This window comes from Triticum dicoccoides, chromosome 5A (assembly GCF_002162155.2).
Source record: "Triticum dicoccoides isolate Atlit2015 ecotype Zavitan chromosome 5A, WEW_v2.0, whole genome shotgun sequence".
In the NCBI taxonomy this organism is placed as follows: Eukaryota; Viridiplantae; Streptophyta; class Magnoliopsida; order Poales; family Poaceae; genus Triticum; species Triticum dicoccoides.
In genome coordinates this window covers 586,788,435-586,794,565 of record NC_041388.1, presented here as the reverse complement: position 1 = coordinate 586,794,565, position 6,131 = coordinate 586,788,435, and the positions used below count along the sequence as shown (strand labels likewise).

At 44.6% G+C, this 6,131-nt stretch overlaps 1 pseudogene; it reads left to right on the top strand.

Annotated features, from left to right (window-relative positions):
- The first annotated feature begins 2,700 nt into the window (after positions 1-2,700).
- LOC119300072 overlaps positions 2,701-6,131 on the top strand; it is a 6,203-nt pseudogene continuing 2,772 nt past the window's right edge.

The window sequence follows — 6,131 nt, the reverse complement described above, 5'->3', positions numbered from 1 at the left end:
ATGGAGGATTTGCTTCCATGGTGATCATGAAGCACTGCACCATCTACCTCAGTGACATGAACTGCAAGTGAAAGTGCGAACACCTTATCTCTGGCACCATGACCTTGTGGAAAGACATACTGCATCTTACTACCTTCTTCTATGCTTCCTGCAATCCGAGACATAATCATGAGACAAATTTAACAAAAATCGATGAACAAATCCAAGAGCTATGGAGAAAAACTCTATCATGCTTAAAATAATGGAGATGTACCAATGGAAAAAGGAACAATACAAACTACTGTTCTTGCATTCATTAATGACGAATTAACGACACGTGCAATCTAAGTTCAACCTAGTGCATCAATCGGGATTCTCATGTGCTTCACCCTCGTCACCTACCTGCGTATGTGATGTTGAGATACAACATCGCTTAGTAAGTCACCTCCTCCATGGCGTGAGAGCCTATCCCTGCTGGCCTCATTCCCAAACTGAGACAACATTCCGGCAAGGTGGATTAGAGGCCAAAACTGCAGGTAGAGCAGGACCCGATCCTGGTGGAGTTAAACACAGCGGCTACGAGCTTATCAGTGAGCTGGTGGTGGAGTTAAGCACATGCAATGTCTTCTGGCGGTTGGTCAGGAAACTAACGATGCATGATTAGCATCGTGTGGCGCAATACATCTGTACAACGGAATACCATATGAGAAAATAAGAGACAATTTGATCTATATACAAGATAAATGGAGTAAAATTATCTAGACCAAAGAAGGACATGTATTATAATTAGGAAGCATGGCAGGGGAGGAAATATTGTTACAGAAGTATGTATAAAAGCACCTGATGGAAGATGGACAATATTTACATTTCAAAGGCGCTTAGTATAACAAAAACAAAAATGCAAAAGAAGAAGAAGAAGAAGAAGAAGAAGAAGAAGAAGCAGTCTAGATGGAAACAACTATCTAAACAGAAGAAGTATAAAACTGTAATTTGGAATTAGCAACTGTAGTATGATGCATGATTTTTTTATCTCAAGCTAACTCATATTAGATGGAAGCATATAAATCTGAACTGTCAGATCCAGATGAAAAATGAGTCATAAGCTAGCGGGGGAGATGAGGAGAGGTGAGGGAAGATTTCGAACAGAGTGGAGGGTCATTCCTCATTGCGATGAAAATCCGTCATCCAGATACCTTGCCGCAGCAACCTTCGCCATGCCGCTGGTGAGCCTCACCTCCTCCTTGTGCTCGGTTGTTGAAAGTCAACGAAGACTCCTGGATCGGTGACGATGCATCAGCAATGTGGGGATGAAGGAGGAGGATCTCGGCAAGATCCCTACGGCCTTGTTCGGTTAAACCTCTCCTGGAGGGGATTGGAGAGGTTTGGAGGGGATTGAGTGAGATTTTGACTTGTATGGGATTTAATCCACCCCAATCCACTTCAATCCCCTTCAATTTCGTTGCAACCGAACAAGCCCTACCAGGGATTTGGGGAACGAATGTACTGCTGAGAACGGCGGGGAGGTTGCGTCATCTACGGCTCGGTGGAGAACGGTGTGCATGTGATTCGGATCGGAAGAACAGAGAGACGGGAGAGACAAGAGAGAGGAAGAGGATGCGGGGATTGGGGGCGGATGGGTGGGGAGTGGGTTCGGCTCAGCTGCAGGGCTCCCTGCACGAATTATTGTCCAGGGCCAATAAGAGATCGCCATGTGTCTTCGTGGGCCAACCACCCCCAATTAAGTTAGATTATTCTGTTATGGTCTAAATATTCGTCTTCGCTGGTCCTTCCTCGCCTGGCCTACGCAAAAGGAGAACTGATTTACTGAATGGCTTCACACAAGAATGGTTGCTAGCAAGTAGCAAGGATGGTTTCCTGCAATGTCCGCCGGCCGCCGCAGCAACAGAGAAGGAGGGAGGACACGATTAGGAGCACGTCGCCGATGCCGCCAAGAGCACTCGTTGCAGTTCTTCCGTTCCTTGGTTTTGAAGTATTTGGAGTCTCGATCTAGAGAGCCGAGGTGCCATCTACACGGAGGGACTTCTGATGTTGTGGTCTCGTGGAAGCCCAAGAGCACAACTGAATCTCGCCGGAGTGGGAGACCAACAGGGCGGCGCTTCTCTTCTCCGTACTTGAAAAAGACAGTTTCAATCTCTCAATTTAGTTTGCTTTGACTCAATTCCTTTGGCGTGCAGGCTTTAATTGATCTCGCAATCAGACATGCAAAATCTTGAGGCGAGCTGAGCGCAACAGTAAAGAAAACATATGCGGCGACCGTGCTATGAAAAACGGGTGGACGATGGTGAAGCGATCCGGCAATGCTGAAGCGGAGCAGAGGATGCACCGCCAGCGGCATGGGACATGAGATAATGATGACCACACAATAAATAGGAGACGCCGGTGACGACGGGCACATCGTACCAGGGAGAAGAATAACGCCCAGCTACAGGCCCGGCGAGGACGAACCCAAGCTACAAGATGAACAAGGCCGTAACAGAATAATCTAATCTAATAACTTAATTTAAGGTAGTTGGCCCACAAGGACACATGGCGATATCTTATTGGCCCTGCACAATAATTCGTGCAGGGAGCCCTGCAGCTGAGCCGAACCCTCTGGGCCGTCGACTCAGATGATGACCTCTACTGCTACAAGGCCAAACTTTCGACATCTACGCATACCATTGTACATCTTGACTACGAGATCCATGCTCCCGGACGAACATGGCACACGGAGGGATCGTATTCCGCTACCTCCTGCCCTCCGCCTCTGGCGCCGATCTGCTGATGGTGAGGAGATTCATCTCGCCGTTGAGAGGCCGCACATCGAGGTTCCAGCTCTTCAGGCTACATAAGCAACAGGAGGGCCGGCCGGCTCCCTGGTCCTGGCGCGTCTACCAGATGGCCGGGCAGGTGCTCTTCGACTGTCAGGCCTGCTCCAAGGCCTTCGAAACGGGACACGCTGGCAGGCCGGGCTACGTCTACTTCCTCGATGACGTCTACCCTGGTGGTCTACACAGTGTCCTCCAGCAGAACGAGTATCCCTGCGCCGAGATAGGGATACTCATTTCATCTATATGGATACTTGTATCAGCCCTTAGGTGGAAACAAATTATGCCAGGTAGCATGGATACTTGTATCAGCCCTTCAAACAAGGAAACAAGCAAACATTTTAGCTAGCGGCGCATATAGTTGAGGGACGGAGTACCTGAGTTGAGATCGCATGAAAAAAGAAGAAGAATAAAGGTGGCTGGAATTCTAACCTTTTGCTTCATAAAACAAAAATGTACATACTTTTTTTTAGCAAGCGTGTGTGTTTGAGCCAGTGTTATTAGACAAGATAACAATGTACTAGCAGGCAGTCGGCACGAAGAGCTCTGATAGCTGTTACAACTTATGCAAGATTTATACAGTAGTAGAATCACAGAAGTGTAATTTTAAGCTAGTGTACTCTCACTAATAATGAGAAGGAACTATTTTTTATTCAGATGCGTACAGAGATACATGTACTCTTATTCTTCACAAAAATGTTAACTGCACTTTTCTGCTATATAAGGGTCGTAAGTATGCTCTTATTCTTCACAAAAATGTTAAGTGCACTTTCAGTTATATAAGTCCAAATAAACTAATTGTTTCTGCAGCTATTAATAAATGGCGTGTGTGAACAACATATTTTACTTAAAGCTACAATTTATAAAATGCAATAACACAATGGAAATGTATATGAACACCTATCACTTTAAGGTCGAACTAAGATCAAGCTACATATGTGTTGACATGTTTGCTCGGAATTGCATATATCCATCACAATAGTTACATACGGATTGTATTCAAAGTGAATTGCGTTAGCATGTTTTCTCCATTTTGACCAGTTTTTGCTCTACAGTGCATACATCCCTACTGCCAAGTTCTTAAGCTGAAGCTGGGCGTCATCGGAGTTGGAGGCCATTGTCAGCGGTGTAGCGTTGGTGAAGGTAAAACCTAAAGAGACAACCACAGGAGCATGGGAGTGTGCGGTGTGGTCTGTCGCCTGTCAGTCGGATGCAGTACTAAAACTGTTGGCGGAAAACGCTTCGACTTTGATGTGGGGCTTTGGTATGTGGTCACTGAGGCCATCTGCCGACTCATCCAATGACTCTCTAGCACGTGCAATAGGAGAGAGAGCGGCCACAAAATTTTGTGTCACCCCAATTATTACTGAGATCAAACAAGCGGGAGGACTTGTAGCATGAGCCATTTTCAGGCAGCCAGGGAACTATAAAGTTTGTTCTATTATTACAGATGAATAGAAGGCTTTCGATCAGGTATACTTACTTGCTTTAGTATCTGTAAAACCCTAAAATGGTCTTTGGCATGAGTATGGCGTTTTGGATATCGGCCTCCATGGAAGCAATTTTGGAAAAAACAAGATTCAAAATTTCTGGTTTAAAAAAATCTGATTTTTTTATACAAGTAAACAAGGATGTGAGGTGTATGTGTAAATTTTAGGATGAAATACCTTTAAATGCGATATGTACAAAAAAGAGAAATTCATGGTCTGGGAGGATGAACGGTATCATGTGTTAAAAAGCCCTAGATTTGTTTTTCTATTGCACAACCCTCATTTCAACGTATTTCGTCTTGAAAATTTATACATTTGTGCACTATGCTTTCATGTATGTCTATATTTTTTTATAATTTTTTGAACAGTAAAAATATGAATTTTCATTAATTTTGAATTTTACATTTGGAGGCCTCCATGGAGTTCGGCCTCCAATAGCAATATCTTCTTTGACATCCACTATAAGTACTAGGTAAGAAGGCCTAAATAGGGTGGCAGCACGACTTCTTAAGGCTCACATGTTATTAACGCTAGATCCCTTTTGTTTGCAGACAACTGGGATACATCACAGTCATGGCAAGAGTACATAAAACAAGTGGGGTATTAGCACAAGTAGCTCATACAGTGGGATGAACCCAATTCGTCTAGGTCATCTCACAAAACTTTGCCTGGAAAAATCTACTTCAAATCCACCCATAGCGCAATGAAAAACAGTTGGATTCAATGGCTAGCTTAATCTTCCTAGCTTGCTGCAGAATTAGACCTATCTATGAGTGAATAAACTTTTTTCAATTGCTAGCTTACTCGATCTTCCTAGCTTGCAGCAGAATTAGACCTATCTATGAGTGAATAAGTTGCTCCTAAACTGAGAGTAACATCAGTTACCCCCTTCCAACAGATCTAACAGTATTCAAAAACTAAAGAAAGTGTATCTATGATCGAGAGATAGGAAGGGGACAGGAGGCTTCCTGTCTTGGGGTTTCCTGTCGGCGGTGGATCCTGCAGGCTGGATGCCTGAGATGGGGACGAGGGCGAAGCTTTACCCGCCTTTCTGTGGTGTAGTCGTCCGATGAGACCGTGCCGGCATAGGCGCCGACGATCGATGACATCGAGGCCTACTGGATGATGCTACAGATAGAGCTGTGGAGGAGGACACGGTTCCATTTTGAGCCAAATTGGTTTGGCCAGGCAGATAATGGGTTATGGGCCAACTAATGCAAGCAATAGGCACAATGGCTGATACTCATTTTTTTAAACTATTCTGAAAAACAGGTTACATGTTTTTTTTTATCACGGATTTAAACAAAAGAGAGAACTGACTAGTTGGAAAAACAATATTGTACAACAGATAACCTTGGTATTTTAACAATTACTTACCTGAGTTTCTCTTCAGGAGTGATCCCAAGAGCAACTTCACATACTGGGCAGGATACAATCTCCTCTTCATCTATTTTCTTCATAATACACTCCCGGCAAACTGCATACACGAAGATGGTTATAATACAGGCAGGCATGCAAGTATCATACAGAGTTTTCTAAGAACCAAATTTATCATCGCACACATGCCACCTCACGTCGGACAGTTTCTATGTATAGGCTATACGGTTCGTCTGTCGTCGTAAAGCAGCAGCAAAACACTCTCTCCTCAAAAGTGATCATGCTTCGGCTGCTCCGCATCTCCCTAGCCTCCCGTTCTGCTCTGATCCTGAGCTCCAAACCAAATTCTCCTCACAGACTAGCGGCCGATCTCTGCAAAAGGAGATGGATGCCGGCAGTAGTAGTAGGATTACGACTACAAGGAAGAGGAAATCAGCAGCAGCGGTTGAACACAACG